This window comes from Sceloporus undulatus, chromosome 8, assembly GCF_019175285.1.
Source record: "Sceloporus undulatus isolate JIND9_A2432 ecotype Alabama chromosome 8, SceUnd_v1.1, whole genome shotgun sequence".
NCBI classification, from domain to species: domain Eukaryota; kingdom Metazoa; phylum Chordata; class Lepidosauria; order Squamata; family Phrynosomatidae; genus Sceloporus; species Sceloporus undulatus.
In genome coordinates, this window is record NC_056529.1 from 22598954 (window position 1) to 22619177 (window position 20224).

The 20224-nt window shown below is 44.1% G+C and overlaps 1 long non-coding RNA gene across 1 annotated transcript in view; it reads left to right on the forward strand.

The window, feature by feature from the left end:
- The first annotated feature begins 71 nt into the window (after positions 1 to 71).
- Positions 72 to 20224, forward strand: part of LOC121914739 — a 36583-nt gene continuing 16430 nt past the window's right edge. The window contains exons 1-2 of the long non-coding RNA XR_006100572.1: positions 72 to 183; positions 4646 to 5007. This is a non-coding gene — a long non-coding RNA (uncharacterized LOC121914739). The remainder of the gene's footprint in view (positions 184 to 4645; positions 5008 to 20224) is intronic.

The following is a 20224-nucleotide window of genomic DNA, read 5'->3' on the forward strand; positions in this document are numbered from 1 at the left end:
CGCGAACTACCTCCGCCATCTTGGGAGGTGGGGAGAAAGCGTGTCCTGATTGGTCGGTCATTGGAAGGAGGGCGGAGTTGAGGGAAGGCGCCTCCCTTTCACCCAACTGTGACGGAAGGTGGCGCCATCATGGGAAGGGCAGGAGGCGGCCAGTTCCCATTGGCTCCTGAACCGGGTCACGAGGTACGTCCTTTACCCCTAACTTCACAGGAAGAGGGGCGCCATCTTGGAAAAGTCTCTCTCGCCGGGCGCCATATTTAAGAGGGCAAAAAGGAGGAGCCCCATTTTGGGAGCCTTAGTCTGACAAAGAGGCGGGAAACCGCTTAGTTATGGTTAGCTTTATAAGTGTATAAGTTATCCTCGTCAAGGCAGAAGTATTATTGTCATTTTTGCTATTTTATCTGTATCATTTGTTGATTACCTTTATTTGCCCCCCTTTTCCCCTCAGAGTTGGAACTCAAGGCTTACAGTTAAAAGCATACAGAAGCGAACATTCAAGTAGCATTAAACCTCCACAGTGTTACGCAGTTAAAAAGATAAAGGGCTTAAAAACAGTGCAATTGAAACAGTTAATTGCTTCCTCATGCAGCCACCGAAAACAAAGAAAACAGCCCTGGAGGGAGGCCGCTCAGGGGCTGCAGAAGCAGCCCAGTTTGGGGCCACTTTAACTACTGTGGCTCAGTGCTATGGCATTCTGGGAACTGCACTTCGTTATGGCATGGAGCTCTCTGGCAGAGGCGGCTAATAAACAAGTCCAAGTCAAAGGCTGCATCTACACTGGAGAAATAGCCAACTCTTTTCTGCCTAAGGCTATGGCATTCTGGGAGCTGGGTTGTTGTGGGGGCCCGGAGTGGGCGCATTGCATTTGTTTCAATTATTGTACAGTTTAATTCTGTTTTACTATAATATTTTGTATGTTTTTAACCGTGTGGTGTTTTTTCAAAATGTTTGTGTAAGCCGCCCTGAGAAGACGAGCGGGATATAAATCATGCCATACAACAACAACAACAACAACTGGGTGAAAATACTCTGTTAGTTGTCACAAACCAACCATCAAGCATTGATGACTGTTATGACTATGTTTCTTCCATCGTGCCACAGGCCGCTTTACAGAGGAGAGCGCCTTACAAAGGAGGAAACAGCCCCAAAAAGAAAACCAAAGGCCGCCAGCGGCACGCGACCTCAAACCACAAAGAAGCTTTGCCGTGCTTTTTTAAAAATGTTTATAAAGTTGTATTGGTTAGAATGTAAAACGTTACAAGCCTTCCATTGCATTGTTTTGTAAACAGGCTTTGTAAAGCAAATCATCTTACATCCTCAGGACAAAACAAACAACACCACACACTTCTTTCTAGAGTACAGACGAATCCCTCTGACTAAGTCAATAGGATTAATGATGGGTGATGATGCCGTTTCCTTCTCTTCTCCTTCCAGCCTCATTCCTTCCCTCTCCCTGGCCTTTCTTCCTTTCCCATAGACCATCTCCTTCCAAATCCTTCACCGTGTTCCATTCTCTTGCCTCCCTACACATCGTACTCTATCCTTTTCTTCTTCCCCAAATTATTCCTCTTCTCCTTTGAATTCTTGTTCATAGCCATACTACCTGCCACATACATATACATCTTCACATATCATCATCATCTCATCATCATCATCATCTCATCATCATCATCATCATCATTTATTACGGATACAGCCAGAAAAGAGATGAAATACCAATGACCAAATATCCATATAGAACCAATGCAATCATGATGTCCATACATATCAACGGAAATCCAAAATGGATAAACCTCTCCCCGTGTGCTGAAATACAGGGGAGTTTAAAGCAATGAGAGGATGTTACAAAGGGGCTTCCTTGGCCTAAGAGTCATTTAAGTGTCAGTAGCAAGGAAACATAAAATAGCAATAGAAAGACATGTGTGGCATCGCCAATCAATGGGTAAAAACGGGGCTCAGCAGCCGCAAGGGCCTCTGGGAGGCCCTTTGCCGCTCTGGGGCCCCCAGAGGGCTCCTGCGATGGCAGGGGCCCCTGGAGGCTGTTGCTGCGTGGGGCCCCCAGGAGGGCTCCTGCACAGCAGGGGCCCTGGGAGGCAGTTGCCCCGCTGGGGCCCCAGGAGGGCCTCACGGAGCGGGCCCCTGGGGGCCAGTGCGTCCGGGCCTCCAGGAGGTTCCTGCGACGGAGGGCCTCCCGAGGCCCTTGCTGCACCAGGGTCCCCAGGGGTCAACGGCCGGCAGTGGGCCCTGGGAGGCCCGTTGCCATCGCAGTTCCCTCCCAGGAGGGCTCCTGCGATGGCAGCAGGGGCCCCTGGGAGGCAGTTGCCTTCACCAGGGTCCTCCAGGAGGGCTCCAACGCGGCGGCAGCGGGCCCTGGGAGGCCTGTTGCCGTTCGCAGGGTCCCTCCAGGAGGGTTCCAGTGGCAGCAGCAGGGGCCCCTGGGAGGCCAGTTTCTGTCCCTTGGGCCCTCCTGGAGGACCCCAGCAAAGGCATGGGCCTCTGGGAGGCCCGCTGCGTCGCAGGAGCCCTCCTGGAGGGCCCAAGGGACAGAAACTGGCCTCCCAGGGGCCCGCTGGGAGGCCAGTTGCCGTCGCATGGGCCCTCCAGGAGGGCTCCGACGGCGGCAGCGGGCCCTGCGGTCAGGAGCCAGCAAAGACGGGGAGGCCTCCAGCGCTGGCGGTCCCCGCCGGCTCTTTCCTGCCTCTGACAGGGCCTGGGGCCCCGTCAGGGGCCGGCAAAGAAGATGGTGGCTATGTGCCCTGGGGTGGAAGCTCCGCCTCCAGCATGCGGCCCTGCCCCGGGGGTGGAAGCTCCACCTCCCGGCTTCGGCCCCCCGGTTGTCTGAGGGACACCAACCCCGCCCCCGGCTCAAAAAGGTTGCCTACCCCGACCTAGAGAGTCCTAGAGAGGTGTCCGTCCCTCAGGTAAAAAACGTGTTTTTGTTACTTGCGGTTTTCCATTTCATGGGGGTCTTCTGCCCCTTACTCTAGCAAATATGGAGGGATAAGTTTTGTGTGTGTGTGTGTTATACTATATATATATATAAACACATTAAAGCAATATTTAAAACAATTAAAATAATCCAGTCAGCACAGGAAAACATTTTAAAACCATCCAAAATTTAAACTACTACAATGTTTAAACTAATCTCCAGCCAGCTGTCCATCCCCTGAATAGTCTCAATGAAAAGGCATAGCAGTTAAAATCAACTCCAGACAATGTGAAAACAAAAATGCCCCCCCCACACGAAAAATAGGCAAAGCTTAAAAGTGTGGCCCGTTGGTGGCATTTGTACAAGTTACACCTCGATTGTTCGATTGCGATTGTTTTTCGTCTGGGTGTGGCAGTTTTTGCCCTCTTTCCAGAAAGGGGACTACTTTTGAACCATGCAACTCGAAGGGAACGGGAAAGGGAAAGTCCCCTGGCCATCTTTGGGTCCCTGTTTTTAGCAACTACCTACATATAAAACTCAGTGTTTTAACTAGTTCAATAAGTAATTTAGCTCATTGATTTTTGGGCATATCCTAAGTGCCATTACAAGCTACGGATATTTTAAATGCCATTACCTAATAGAAGGGATGTTTTAAGCTCTTCCTATTGATTTTATTACTGCTTTATTTTGCTGCCTTGGTTTAAAAATCATTTCAGCCACTCAGTAATCAAGAAGAAATATATCGTTGGTGAAATACAGTCAATTTCCTAAAAAACCTTTGACATCGTTAAATAAGGAATTACAGTTGTTAAATCATGTCAGGCAATAACCAGGGGAGGGAAAGATACGCCGTTCGGACGCCTTGACCGTCAGTGGCTTTGACCTTTGCCACCTGTGCGGCCGATAGGTGACCACCGCGGCCGGCTTCTCCTTTCGCTCTGACATCAGCCTTTTTGGCAAGAAGCGAGCCCAAATGCATTCATCACGCTAATCGCCACCTTAATCAATTAATTCATTAATCACAGGCTTAAAACATGGGTTTTAAATCACACAGATCGATGGCTCGCCTTCTTCGCATGGAAGAGATTTGTGCTGATCTTATGGATGGTCATTCCTTATACTGGAAATTCTTCACACACACACACTCTTCAATATATATATGAATAGTCCTAATTATGTGGCAGGCACACAGAGGACCCCCCACATTCGCTGGGGTTAGGGCTGAAAGACTCTTATGAATGTAGGAAAACTGCAAATATAAAAACACTATTCTTTTTACCTAAGATAACATCTCTCTAGGAATCTCCAGGTCCTCCAGTGCAACTCTATGGTCAACATCTGCCAAACATTGACCATAGAACTATGGTCAACATCTCTTCCTAGAGATTCCTAGAGAGAACCTATTAATCAAAACCACAGATAATCAAATCTGCAAAAGCCAAAGCAGCAATTGTAGAGGGACAACTGTATTTCCTTCATTGAGATCCCTTGCTTGTCACTTGTATAGATGCAAGCTTGCACGTTTGTTTTAATTGGATGATTAAATGTCATTTGGGTAAGAAGAAATAAATTGATTTAAGTAAAACATAGTTAATCAGTGGATGGTCTTTGCAATCAGACATTTAAAGTCTAAGTTGAATGTTATGGGATTTGATGAAGAGGGAGCCAAAGGATTGTTTCCTTTAATGATCCTCTCTGTCTTCTTGTCTTTCTTAGGACATTCGTTTGCTTAGCAGTCTGACTGATAATGTTGCATCCTGACATTTGTCCCCTGAAAGACGTGAATGGAGGAATTCAAACCCAAATCCCATTCAGGTGAACGTCAGCGGACAAACAGTGAGCCAGTGGAGATGCTGTCCACAAATACACAATCCATGTCTTTAGCCTAATCAAAGAATTGCAAAAGTATGCTGTGAGCTGTGAAGCTCAATAAAAATCTGCTAGTGAGATGATTCCATTGACATCTGATGTTTTTGAACCGCGGAGCAGCAGACATCGATCCCGGGAGACGGTTTGGCAAGTAGCCCTTGCTCAGGTTGGGAAGTCCAAGGGAATTCTGCATTTGTGCAATTCTGCAGGTAAGGAAGGGAAGGGAGACTGAGGCCTTGCAGAGGAGGGCTGGATCCTGTGAAGGCAAGCACTTTCATTGTGAGATGCTTCCCTTCCTCTTTGCTTGTTTAGACAGTTTATTGGATATTCACCTTTATGCATGTGCCAACCCCAGAATCAGTGGGCCTGGGCTGTTTGAAAGGCAATGGCAGGCTTTGGTGCCATGAAAGACCTGCATTTGCCTCTGTCCAGGAATTGCCTGGTGGTGCGGAGGCAGGACAAGCACAATGACCACCAGCACCAGTAAATTCTGGTTTTGAGAAATCTCCCCAGATTCCATGGAGTAGAAGGAGAGTTGTTGAGAGCCCACAACACTTGTAGGTTGTGCTGGATCCAGCTATGTATGATGACATCCAAAATCCACACAAGTTTATTTAGTGGGCCAACCAAAGGCCAAAAAAAATACACTTTGCAAGCATCCAAAGCTTGCAACATGTGTACACACACACACATACGCACACACACACATAGAATTTTGTTGACCCCCATAAGGTATGGCTGTTTTGTGGCTTTTAGATGTTATTGTACGTAGCCCTATATAGAATGGTTTGTTGCCCAAGGAGTTAGGTTTGATATTAGAGCCACCAGCTTTGAAGAGCAAGAGAGACAGCATGCACTCCTAAGCAAACACTGATACTGTACCTGCAGTTGCTTTGCATCATTTTATGGCATAATGACAAATATGTAACTCTGCAGTGCTCAGTGCGCATGACCATAGGAGAGGATTGTGATGCTTGCTGTCACACACATTGCAAGACAGCTTGGCAAAAGGTCCGAATGCATGCGGTTTGCCTTCACTGGACTGGGCACAAGGGATGCCTTCTTTTTCTCTGCAGTTTCCAAAGAGAGACTGTTGCTGCTGGAAAAGATAAGCATCTAATAGAAATCCCTCTGCCTCCATTCCGCCTCTATTTTATATTTACCTCTCTCTGCCTCTATAAACTCAAGAGACTTAGCAATTAAAACAGGTACAATGAATACCAGGTTCTGTAGGCAATATTTCAGGGGAAGGAACTGGCAAAAACTACCTTTGAGAGTATTGCTTGTCTAAGAAAACAATGTGAAATTCATGGAGTTGCCAAAAGCTGACAGGCGGCTTGAACATGGGTGCATAACACACACGATGTAGCTAAAAGCACACAAGAGTGCCTATCAAACGCAATTAAAACCTCAATAATATTGAAAAAGGAGAAAAAGGCCACTTTCTAATTTTCTAATGATTTTACTGAGGTAGTTGTATTCTTTTGTGGCATCTTGTTGATTTGCAGCCTGCGTCCTGGAAGTAAGCTGGATGTCGAAGTGATGCTTTCTGAGAATTTTTGGGAGCCTTCCTTTCAGTAGACACACAACCATTTCTTTGATTTAGATAGAAGAGGTGTGCTGCGCAACTATCTGGTCCTTGCAGCCGAGTTGCTCCTGGCCCTTTCCGTTATGGCAGGATTTGGGATGCGGATTGTTTCCTTCTCCACTCTGACCCCAAGGCAGCAAACATAAGCCGCAACAAAACAATGACTACGAAGGCATGAGTAGGTTGGGTTTTTTTGGGTAAGGCAAATTAAAATAGCCCTTTAAAACACAATGCTTAAAAAAAATTTGGGGGGAAAAGAAGAAGAAGAAGAAGAAGGGAGCATACATAAAAATATAAAACAGAAGGCAAGCTTTCTTTGCAGCAGTTTTTTCCACACCTTGAGGACTAGCAAATTCAGGAACAGGGGTCTTTATTTTGTGCAAAGCAAAACTTCAAAACCACTCAGAAGCTTTCTTATTAACTGCTGTCAATCCTGTGATTTACAAGGGCAATAAAGATCTGGAGGGCGCGCATTTATCATGGAGGTTCAGCGCACCAGGAGCCATTTTCTCCAGCAGTAAAGCCAAGTGATAAAATGAGTTCTTTTGTTCTATAACCTTCTTTAAAATATGTGTGTGTGTGTGTGTGTGTGCACGCACAGTGCATTGGTCTTTCTGGCTGGGAGACGGGGCCGTGCGCCTCCTTTCGGCTCTCCGTCTCCCAGGGATGATGGATGGGCCAGTTGGCTGCAGTGGGGCTGATGGTGCGTCTGGAGCTGCAGATCCTCCCCGCGATACAGATTTACCCCTCCGGTCCCCCACTTTCCCATTAGTTGCCAGCATTATTTCTTCCCTGGGTCTTCATTTTTATTTTATTTGCATGGCACTTCCTTCGGAGTCCTTCCTTCTGAGCAAAACCCAGATAAATGTCTGATTGAGGTGAATATATAAAATCCTCATGTTTGTAGCGCGGAGGCGTTTTTGTTCCTGGTTTGAGATGTGGATGTTGGAGAGGAAAACTCCATTGTTCTGCATTTCTGACACATTCTTTTGAAGGCAGACAGTAATAATGTTGGTTTCCATTAATGGCAAAAGACTGGAGGGAAAAGATTGGTAAGAAGATTCTGATTTGTAAGAAGAATGACAAAGAGATCTTGGTCGGTGATCGCTTGGCACCCTCAATTAATTAATTATTATGCCCTTTATGCTACATTTTTGTAGAATTAATAAATAATAATAATAATAATAATAATAATAATAATAATAATATGTATGTGTGTTTTCCCGCCTCTCCCAGATGGATTGCGGTGGGATTACAACCCAACAGTAACAATAAAATACAAGAATAAAACATATAATTTCAAACATTAAAACAGCTAAAACAGTACAGTCAACATTGATAAGATAAAATGTTCTGATCCTGCAGAGAAGAGTCAACAATGTCCTTACAGAGGATTGGGTAAATGGACTCTTTCTTCTACATCCCACGTTTGCATTCAGACTGGGATGACTACTACTATTACTACTACTATTATTATATTCATATTTATTTCTATCCCACTCTTTGCCCAGAACTGGTTCATCGGGTGCCAACTGAGGAACCTGACCTCTTGAACTATTAATTCACTTGAAATGAATTTGAGCCGTATCTAAACTAACGGAGGTTTAAGCTAATTGGGACTTTCTTTTTGAAAAATGGGTTTGCAAAATAGGTGTTTATTTTATGTCCCAAAGAGTTTGACTGTTTCAAGAGGGAGAAAGCGACGTGTGTCTGTGGAGTAATGCTAACATTTTTATATTTGTCATTCCAGTATATTGCTTTTTTTCCAGCAGTGTATTCCTTCTTCAAATAAGGGAGGCTTGGCATTGTTCTGCCAAAGAAAAAGTCTTGCAGGACTTTGGGGGGACCAATGCAAAGCCTTTTTGCAAAGCAGCTGCTGTTAGGAGATTATCATTTAGGTTAAAGCCATGGAGAGGGCTTTCTCTTTCCTTCTTTTAAAAAATGGCACTGAGCAATGGGCCAGTTCATCGAATAATAATACATTTGCCTTCCAGCAAGGGTTGGGCTTCCTTGCCCTCCTCTTAAACATTTTGCTTTCTGAAATGAAATTTCCCTTTTGTCTCCAGATTTCCAACACTGCAATAACTTAAAGACTTCAGCTGTGCCTTCAGAAATACAGTTTAGGCCTCCAAAGGAAAAGGGCAGGTAAAGTGATAGGCAGAGAGGAATGCAAACACAGAAGATAGAAGAGCAAGAGTTGTGGATATAATAATAATAATAATAATAATAATAATAATAATAATAATAATAATAACTATTATTATTTATATTTCCCGCCTCTCCCTGTGGATCGAGGCGGGATTACAACAATAAAAACAACAATTAAAAGATTAAAACTATAATGTCATATAAAATACACTCAATAAAACAATATACCATTACCAATAAAATGTATTGACTAAATCGTCATTTAAAATACATATCATTACAAATAGAGGTGGAGTATAGCCCTGTTTAAATTTTGAAGGGATGTCATATAGAGGAGGGAGCAAGCTTGTTTTCTGCTGCTCCAGAGACTAGGACCCAATGGAGCAATGGATGCAAGCTCCAGGAAAAGAGATTCCAGCCCAACATCAGGAGGAACCTCCTGAGAGTAAGGGCTGTTCGACAGAGGAACAGACTCCATCCTCAGAGATGGTGGTGGAGTCTCTTTCCTTTAAGCAGAGGCTGGATGGCCATCTGTCGATGGGGATGCTTTGATGGAGGGTTCCTGCAGGGCAGAATAATGGGGTTGGGCTGGATCAGGGTGGTCTCTTCCAACTCTACGATTCTGTGATTCTATGATTCTCTTTCTAACTCTCTTATAACAGATTGGGTGGATAGGTCTGCTGGAAGAGATCCGTCTTAAGTGCCTTCTTAAAGGCATCTAAGACAGGTTTTGTGGTAATAAGACGGATATGATTTTAAGGGTTTTTGCTCTCTCTGCAATGCTGGAAATTTGGAGGATGGAAGAAAAATAAAACAGTTTGGGTGGGCAGGATTATTATTCAGGGCAATGCATTCCTGTCCCCCTCACCCCCAAAGCTGCACCCCTGGCAGCAGAGGAAAACCCACTGCTCACATTTGGGGATCTCTTCCAGTTTTGCAGATAGACCCAGTTGGCCCCAGTCCAGCAACTGGGGACCATGCATCCTGCTTGGAGTTCCAGCTGAGCTCTGCCTGAAAGACTGGGACCTGCTCCCTCCTTTTAAGCATTGATGTATTTCTATGTTTTTGTCCAAGGGCTGAATTTATTAGAGTTATTTATTTAAACATTTATAAGTGGGGATCTCAGGAGGGCCCAGTGTTTCTAGTCTGTTCAGGTCATTTTGAATTTGGATCCTGTCCTCTGGGGCATTAGCTATTCCTCCTACTTTGCTGTCATCTGCACACTTGATAAGCATGGCCTCTATTCCTTCATCCAAGTCACTGATAAAGATGTTGAATAACACTGGGGTAGCGTGATTGTTCTGGGATAGACAATGGTGGCAAGAAGAGGAAGGAGGGAGGGAGAAAGGGAGGAAGGAAAGGGGAAGAGAAGATAGGAAGGAGAGATGCAATTTTATTTATTTGTTTCAAGGATTTATAACCTGCCTTTCCCCCACAAAGAAGAAGGAGGGAGGGAGTGAAGGAAGGAAGGAAGGGGGAGGGACGGAGGAACAGAGGGAGAGAAAGAAGGAAGGAAGGGAGATGGAGGGAGGGAGGAAGAGAGGGAAGGAAGGAAGGAAGGAAGGAAGGAAGGAAGGAAGGAAGGAAGGAAGGGGGATGCTGGATAGATATGTTTCTCAGACTGGCGGCTTCAATCCCAGTGGCACAGATTGACTCTACTGTAGTTTTTATTCCTGAACTTTCCAAGGTCCTGAATGCTATATTTCCCCCAGATAAGTCCAGGAGAAACACTGGATACAAAGGCAGGGAAACACAGATCTTTATCTTTAACAGACTACAACTCCCAGAATCCCCAGCCCATGGTGGCCTGCAGTCCCCAGAAAGCCACAGTTTTTCTTGGGTAGCTGTATTGCTTGCTTTGGAAAGAGCAGGCAGGCAGGGGCCAAGAGGGAGAAAAGTGGGCCTCCGCTGCAGGTGTGGCAAAGAGGGGCTCTTTTTGTTTCCTTCTCTCTGGCTGCGGAGGGAATCATCGTGTGTTATTTCTGATACTTATTGTATTGTTAAATCTTTTGTCTCTGATATTTTTACGTTGGAAATTATATGTGTGCTTTGTACTCTAGGGCCTCTTTTATATGCAACTTCTTTAAAGGTTTTAAAGATCTGGAAGAGGGAGGGAAAAAGCCCTTTACTTTGCAAAGCAGTTTGGGGTCAGTTTTTATAAAAATGTGTGCTTTTATGTTAGATCGTTTAAAGGCCATCTGCCAAGCGAAGCCAACCCTAAGTGAAGTTGCAGCCATGTTTCCCATTAGTCTTGTATGAGAGAAGACAGAGGTAGCCAAACAAGAATAGAAAAAGCAGATGTTTCCACCATTTCTACCTTGTTTTCTTTTTACAAGATGGAGAAATTATTCATAGGACAGAAAACACTGCAAAACTACACTCCCCCCCCCTTTTTCTTTTTGCTAGCCACTGTTGAAAATGATAGCCAAAAATGCATTTCTGATGGTTTATCATACATTGACAATTAGGCTCTTCTTTGCTTAGAGTCCTGAGAAGAGGGTTGCAAGAGAGGGGATGACATTTACACTCGGAAGCGGAGAACGGAAGGAAAAAGCAAACCCATATATACACACAGACAGAGTGTATAAAGGCAAGATACAGTTTGAAACGGTTGTGCGCTTCCTGGTCTTGAGTGTGTTCATTTATTATGTTGTCAAGACCAAGCTGATTAAAAGAGAGGAGGAGGAGGAGGAGGTTTCTTTGCAGCCTCCCCTCTCATTTAGTGTCTTTGCAGACATTATCTGTGGATTGAAATCATGATCTCTGAGAAGGAAAGAACTAGTCCAGAAAAAACAACAATATTCAGAATATAAGAGCTTAAGAGAGAATAGCCACAGAAAGAGACACCCTTCTTTTTATTCTTGCGTCGAAAGAAAACAAGGAGGGAATCAAATTAGAATTTACTAGGGCTGCAGAAATAATCTGGTTTGGCAGCACTTTAACTGACATGGCCTCAGTGCTATGAATTCTGGGAACTGTAGTTTGTTATGGGGGAAATGTTACCCATTTTTGCATATCCGTCTGTCTATCTGACACTTGGCTTGGCAGCTATATGTGAAGTGAATCTCAGTAGACATCAATCTAAATGTGAACCAGCAATGTGATGCAGCAGCCAAAAAGGCCATTGCAATCCTAGGCTTTGTCAACAAGAGTACAGTGTCCAGATCAATGTAACTCAATGTAAATCAGTGTAAATAGAATAGTACTACTCTGTTCTGCTTTGGCTAGGTCTCACTTGGAATAATCCTGGGTCCAGTTCTAAGCACCAGAGTTTGAGGAAGTTATTGATAAGGACCTTATCTCTGTTAGGTGGGAACAGAGGTGGTGAAAGATCTGAAAAGAAAGCCATGTGAAGGAAGATCTGGCTATCCTTCGCCCAGAGAAGACAGAGAGGGTTTAGGATACAATATTTGGATGTCACCTAGAAGAGGGAACAAACTTGTACAGTGGTCCCTCCACATTTGCTAGGGCTAGGGCTGAAAGACTGTGTGAATGGAAAAACCACAAATACACAACACACTATTCCTCTTTGCCTAAAAGAACACCTCTAGGAATACCCAGGTCCTCCAGTGCAACTCTATGGCCAACTTCTGCCAAAAGCTGACCATAGCATCCTGCTACAAATGGCTAGAAAAGTGGTTTCTGTAGGAACCTTGAGGTTCTCCATTGCGCTGGAGGACTTAGGGATTCCTAGAGAGGACATATTAATCAATCCTGCAAATGTGGAGGGCCAGCTGTATTTTGCTCCTTTGGAGAGTGACACAAACTGGTGGATTCACTTTGTAAGAAAAGAGATTCCTCAAGTTTAGGAAGAATTTCCCAATGGTAAGAGCTGTTCAGTAGTGGAATATGGACTGCTTTGGATGGTGAAGGAGTCCTATTCTTTGGAGGTTTTTAAAGAGAGACCGGATGGCCATCTGCCGGGAGGGCTTTGAAAGTGAGTGCTTGCGTGGCAGAATGGGTTTGGGTTGCATGACCCTTGGGCTTCCCTTCCAACTCTATGACTCTATTCCCTCGGAGATTCCTTTCTCAAGTTGCAGCAAAATGTCACCTGTCTCATCCGCTTCCAGACTCTGGCAATCGTTCTTGCTCTTTCTGGATGCTCAGAAAAGGTTAATTAGTTATCCGGTGAGCTTGGTGGAGGAAGAGGTTAACCCATAGTATTAGGCAGCGTCCTATTGGGGTATGAAGGTAACACCACAAGGGGGTCCTATAAAGAGATCCAATTTGTCCTCCTAAGTTGCTTTATTAAGGCCGGCTGATTGCAGCCCGCAGAGTTAATTTGTATATGCTAATACAACACAGCGAGTTGGGGGACTTAAATAAAATGATACAATTAATTCAGATTTATGGCGGGCGGAAAAACCCAGGGAGGTCAAGCGCAGATCGCATTAACACAGCAACTTCTCAGCTTTAGCATTCAGTTTTCGTCGAAGGCAAAGGGAGCCCAGCAGCTCAGAGCAAATGGCTAAATTTCACCCTTTGCAAAGGAAAACAGGTAACTCTGGCAATGCTCCGGACCTGGCTTTTTTATTTTAAGTCTTGCAATGGCCTAAGAAGAAACCAACCCAAGTTGACAGGCGACTCGAAGATACACATACACAGCAAGCAAGGTCCTTTCTGTGGACTTTAACAACTCTAGGAAAAGGGTTTTGATTCTCAGCTTTCTAGGATTTCCAGGACTAGGAAAGGGAGACGGATCTACAAATTTGAAAAAGAAGCTTCTTCTTTTAAATTTTTTTATTTTGAATTACAAAATAAATACATTTTAACACAATAACAAAACAAAGGTAGCCTGAGAACTAATGGTTATTGATTTCTTAGGCAAGGAAGACTCAGAGTTCCTTCTTAAGGGTAAGAACAAATTGGACACTTGCTTATTCCCTGGAAATTTATACATACATACATAGATATAAAATCTTAGGCAAGATCTGTCTGTCTGTCTGTCTGTCTGTCGTCCATACCGCATCTAAGTATCCACCCATCCCTCCTCTATGTCTGTCTATCAATCTATCTGTCGTTCCATCTAACCATCTATCTATTTTCCATCTATCCTATCCTGAAATGGAACTGTGTCAGTGGCTACACACTGCTATTCTCCATGGTCCCAATGAATATGTGCACATAAACACAAACATAAACTTTATGACATCGAAGTAATGTTTATTTACTTCTGAAAGCCTATTACAACTTTTATCTCAAGCAAAATTAAGGGATTTGTAGACCGATGTGACAAATTATGAAATTACCAAATTACATGGATAATTAGGTTTTCTTATTAAGGGAGATATAGCGCCAGCAACATTAACGCAGTTCATTAAGTATGGCAGATTTTGGGGGCTAGCAAGCTCAGTGTCTCTGATGGGAAGGATGGCTCTTTGTGGCGGGAAGGTTGTTTGGGGCTGAAATGGGGGCCATGATTTGGGCACTTGAGTGGTTGCAACCCCCGTCTGGCATCAATCCCATCTTTCTGGGTTTTGGACACATTTCCTGCAGATTCTTTCATGCCAGCCCTTCAACGGAGGCCAGCTTTGAATCCAGTTTACCCAGAAGTAGCAAAATCCCAAGCCTCCCTCCATCAGCTTCTTCCCATAACTTCCTTCCTGTCTTGTTTTTTAAAAGTATATATAGCCAGAGGACAGTTGCCCTTTGTAGCTTTGACTGTTGTGGATTTGATTATTTGCAGTTCTTATTAACTCTCTAGGACTCTCTGCCGGGTTGTTTGGAGATCTTGCCCCCCGTGGTTCTTCTGCTGGTTCTTGTGTCTGTGGGGTGATGCATCCACCCCAGTTTGAACTTCAAAGGTTCAACACTATTTTGGGAGACCTAGTTCAGCACCTTGGAAAGCCCCATTAGGTTTGGACTGAAATCCAGAGCAGAGACGAGGGAGCCACCAGATTTTGCTAAGTCTTCCTAGCTCCAAGTTGTCTTCTTCAATTGGTGGCATCTGCCCCATTCCAGTTCTGCCCAGTTTGGACCCCCCAAAACCAAGGGCCCCAATCCCCAGCATTGCCCCAACCAGCTACATTTTGGCCACTCTTTGTGCAAGGGCTCCTGAGGCTTTCTTTTCCTCTTTGAGAGGAAACACTTATTAAGGTTTGCCGAAGAAGAACGCAGGAAGCCTGCCGCCTTGGCGAGAAAACAAATAAGAACAAGTGTTAATTTGCAGGCCCAGAAATCTCATGTCTGCACAGCGGGCGAAGCAGCAGCGGCCTCTTGGCCTGGAAAGCCCGCCCCGCTGTGTCGTTTTTCATCCTGCTTTATGGCTTCCGCGGCCGGCCTCTCGGATGAACGGATGCACCGGGCTTATTAGCCTCTTATCACAGTTGATCCATCCTGATGATTCACTTTTTAAATAAAGAAATTTCCTTTGCTCCAAGTTGGGATCTATGCAACACTCAGGTGGAAAAGAAAGAAAGGTCCTGTGCAAATGTTGCATAGAATACACCCCGAATATCATCGTCGGTCCATAATTCTTATCAAGGTTTCTCAGCACTTCAGAAACACATTCATTATTTCCACATTATTTCAAATATTTTTAAATAGTTTACCCATTTCTGTTTAAAAGGACTTTGTGGAAGAGGCCAAACCATCATTTTCCTCTTGGGAAGGACTGCAAATGGGCTGCGTTTGCAAAGAGGAGGATTGTAATGGGGACGATAGGATGTTTCCTCGTCTCTCTTGAACCCGCATCCCCATGGACTGGGCTTAGAAAATTTGATACCGGCTTGTTGCCAGGATGGCCCGAAATAGGGAGGGTGTTCGGCACATCTCTGCCTAAGGATGAGGATTGTTTCCTTAATGCCTTTTTTGCTGGGATTCTGCATCCGGTTTATTCCTCTCTGGCAGCCACAGACAGTTCCCTGGATGTGAAAGAAGGGAACCATGGTCCAGCCTCTTCCAAAAAGTAGTTTTAAATAGGAACAGGAAAGCTGTTTAAAAATATTTGAAATAACAGTCAAAAAATGTGTTTCTTAAGTGTCAAGAAACCCTGATATGAATTCTGGACTGACAACAGTCTTTGCAATTTAGCATGTATTCTGGGCAAAATTTGCATGGGGCCTTTTGTGCAGAAAGCAGGCACCTTTTTATGTCCAGGAAATAATAAAATGCTGTTTCCCACCCAGGGACTGTTGTTTATTTGTGAATCGTGTCCAGAATAAGTCTCAAATTGCAAATAGTCTCCAAAACCGGCATGATTTTTCAAATGTTTTCTCACAGCAGGAAGAAAATTTCAAGAATCACTCCTTCCTTCCTTCCTTCCTTCCTTCTTTGCCTCTTGCTATAAAATCCTTGGAACAGTATCATCACCATCATCATCATCATCATCATCATCTCTGCTAATCTGCTTGAATTACAGTATTCTTCTAGAAATTGATTACAGAAATTGATATATTCTACCATCCATTGCCTAATTGCAATGATAATTGGTCTTTTAAATTTTGCCTATTTAAAAGGCAATTCTGTCAAGTGTGTGTGTGTCCACAAATTTCCAGCTGAGTTGTACTATGATTCTGGAGATCGGGGTTCAATGCCCCATTTGGACATGAAAAGGTTGACCCTGGGCAAGAAGTCACACTCTCTCAGCCTCAGGGGAAGGCAATGACAAACCTGCTCTGAACAAATCCTGCCAAGAAAACCCCAAGCTAGGTCCACCTTACTGTCGCCATAAGTCTGAAACAACTTGAAGACATACCACCATCACCACCACAACAAGCATCACTCACACAACTAACTGATTGTGAAGTTGCATTCCTACGAAATTTGAAAGAATGGTAGTACTGCAGCATTTCTTCCCTCGGAAACCTTCTGTTGGTGCAAGCCTTCCTGTTGCACTGAGCCCCTTGCTTGCTAAATCCTGACTAGAGGGAAAGCAATGTGAGTCTCCATCTAATAATAATAATAATAATAATAATAATAATAATAATAATAATAAGGTTTATTTATATCTTCCTGCCTCTCCCAATTGGATCAAGGCGGGATCACAGCAGAGTTTAAAAATACGTTACAATATTTTTACCACACAACTTAAAACCACAGTTAAAAACATAAAATCCACAATCATGGGGTCAGATGCTCTCGTTCCATACAGAACCGTCTGTAATTCATAGAAGGCCAGGTGGGTATTTGCGCCGAAAGAGCTTTGTCTTAACCGCCTTCCTGAAGGTTTCCAGGGATGTAGCAAGGCAGATCTCCTCTGGAGTCCTTTCCATAGTCTGGGGGCAGCTATACTAAATGCTTTTTGGGAAGTAGAAACATATTTAGATGCTGGTACCTCTAGCAATTTCTTCCCATTTGTTCTGAGAGTGCGGGGGGGATTGTATAGGGCAGTGATGGTGAACCTTTTAGAGTCTGAGTGCCCAAACTGCAACCCAAAACCCACTTATTTATTGCAAAGTGCCATGTTTCTCTGGCTTTCTAGTAACCAACTTTGGCAAACTCTGTGTTGGGCGACGGCACATGTGCCCACAGAGAGGGCTCTGAGTGCCACCTCTGGCATGCATGCCATAGGTTCACCATCACTGGTATAGGGAGATGCGTTCCCGTAAGTAACTCGGGCCCAAGCCATGTAGGGCTTTAAAGGTAATAACCAACACCTGTTATTGTGCCCGGAAGCTAATTGGGAATGTGTTTTTAGACCCAGGGATGGGATCATGGCGTATTCAGAGGAAGGTTTTTCACTTCAGACTTGCAAAATTAATTGAGCGCTAGGGTGCTTAGGCCATTGTAATGAGTCAAGAGTCCAAGATTTTTCTTTCTTGCTCTTCCTGCTGTTTCTCCCTTTGTCTCTATTAAGGCAGTGAGTTTTAATTCCCAGACATGTCCCTTAAAGGTGTTCTACATAATAATAATAATAATAATAATAATAATAATAATAATAATAATAGGATTTATTTATATGCTGCCCAATCACTGGGGATCTGGGTGGCTTACAACAGAGGGGATAATAGACCGTTCCCTGCCCTCAGGGTTACAATCTAAAAAGACACGACACAAAAGGAGAAGGGAATGGTGGTGGTGGAGGGAAAGGGGATCAGGTCCAGCATTCTTCTCTCCCTCTGAGGCCTGGACCAAGGCAGATGGACTGGAGGGAGGGCTCAGCTTCTTCAGGTTAGCCCTGATGGAGCTGGGCCTGCCAGGTCAACTCCCTCATAGGCCAGAAGATGACAGTTATGGAGGGAGAAGTCTCTTCTTCCAGGCTAGCCCTGTCATTTCCCAACCTGCTCTGATTCAATCTAACATTAAAATAATTCCTTTGTATCTCTTGTCCATCTACCTAGTTTATTAATGCTTCATGGTCCTGGGGGGGGGGGCACGGCGGCATATATAGGGAAGCCTTTTTAATCTCTCTCTCTCTCTCTCTCTCTCTCTCTCTCTCTCATATATATATATATATATATATATATATATATATATCTTAAATGAATGTAGCAGATGTAAGAAAGCAGCAGCTGCATATAAAGAAAAAGAAATCAAACCTAATTCATTGCATTTGGATGGCAGAGGGAGTGATTTTGAATCGTTCTGTTTATGACTACCTTAAAAAAAAATCCCTTTCTGATATGTTTTCCTTATGACTTTTGATATATATATATTTTGCCAGACACATCTAAAGGCCTGAAGCTTTGCACTTTGTTTACCCGAGTCACAATTTTTTTCCCTTAAAAAGAATGTAAAGTGGGGATTTTAAGAAAACGTTTAATGCAAGACAGTGGTGAAATGATACTGTGGCACTTTAAACTGACAGATCAATAAACTGCAGTAAATGACTGTAAAATTGCATTACCCAGGCCCTGGATTCATTTTGCTTTCCATGACTTACATCAGATTGGCCCTAGCCAGATGGTGGGGGACACAAACACACACATGCCCTGGCCCCCGGCCTTTGATTTCGTTTATTATTACCTCCCCATCGTTCAGAATCAATTAATTCGTCTTCTGACATCAGACCATTTCCTGGTTTGTTTGATGACATTCCTGTATCAGGTTTTGCAGAAATCAGCAACGTTTGCTAGATGTGAATTAAAAGGGTTGTGGAATACGCAAGAGATGTTGGAAGGCCTCATTTCCTGGGGATGATGGCTTTCGAGATGGGATTGCAAAATTGCACATTAAACGGAAGTTGTGGAACATGGGATCTCTTCTGATGTCTGAGATGGATCCAGGGCTGGATGGAGGAGGGGAGCGGTCACCTTTGCTCACTTATTTTCAGCAATAGTGGTTTATTTGTATAAGGCACAACAACATTACTAAATATTACAGAAGTATAAGGCGTTACAAAATATTACTGACAGCAACCGTACCTTTCATTGGACAACAGCTCCATCCCTTGGACTCTATGGTTCTATGGCCCATTTATTCTGTGTTTTGACATTCAAATTTGACATTTAAAAAGGGGGAAACCCTGGAGATATTCTGCATTAATGGGACAGCCCTGTTTGAGTTGGGGATCAGCCGTTCCATGGCTTTGCTTCTCTTTTTCTTCCTCCACTAGAGGTCAGAAAAGTCCAGAAAGGTTTGAGACTCACTGATGGAAGTATTGAAATTGTTATACTGTATAGATATTGTGGAATTTTGCTGGTAGAGAATGTGCAATAAGTTGCAGTTGTTTATTTTATTTGATGTACTTGGAAGCATGCAACAACAAAAGCAACAACAATATGAGTAACAGGGCTACCTCTGGTGATGTTTTTAGGAACAGAGTTGAGGCATCCAAAGAAGAGAGACAGGGAAAGTGTCCCAGGGAATGCAAATACTACTACTACTACTACTATTATTATTATTATTAACCCACCATGGATCGAGGTGGGAGACAACAACAATTAACAAGCAACATCATTTCAAACACATGAGTTTAGAATGACAAATAAGATATACACATATTAAAACAATCTACATTTTAGAGTTCTAGAGCTGAATGGTTTTCGGGATTTCTCTGCAATGCTAGAAATTCTTCCCCTTCATGAATTTTCCCTTCATTCCATAGCAATCTGGGAAATAAATGGAAATGTCATTGTGGGGCATAATTCCTACTTGAAGAGCCCATTTGCCCTCATTTTGGCCCTATTTTCCTGCACCTGCTCCCCTCTGTTGACCCTCATTCCCTCCTCTCTCTGTCCCCCAATGCTCCTATTTCTATAGGGAAGTGGTTCCCAAACTTTAGCCCTCCAGGTGTTTTGGACTTCAACTCCCAGAAGCCCTTGCCAACTTGGCAGACATTCAGGAATTTGGGGAGCTAAGTCCCAAAACATCTGGAGGAGCAAAGTTTGGGAACCGCTGCTATAGGGGATGAATGTTTTCAGTGATGTTGACAGGCCAAAGGGGCTGCTGCAGGCATCGGTTTCAAGGTGTCTCCATTGTGGAGAATCCAGGTGAGCCAGGAGTGGCGATGATAAAATATCAAAACAATGTGGGGCTGAGAGGATGTGTCTGTATGGAACGGGGGACCCACAAGGCCTGATCCTCCGGGCGACATGCCTGACAGAGAGATAGGAAAGTGGCATGGCTCCTCTTGCAGGAAGGACCATTTCAGTCGCCCAGGAATGCAAATGGCGCCCTGACGTATCTGAAGTGGCCTCATGCGCCTCTCCGCCAGGCAGGTCCCTTGGCCATTGCGGCATCCAGAGTTTGGGGCCACCCACCGCCAGCGTTCTTGCTCTCGAGGTATCTCAGCCGAGGAACAAACAAGC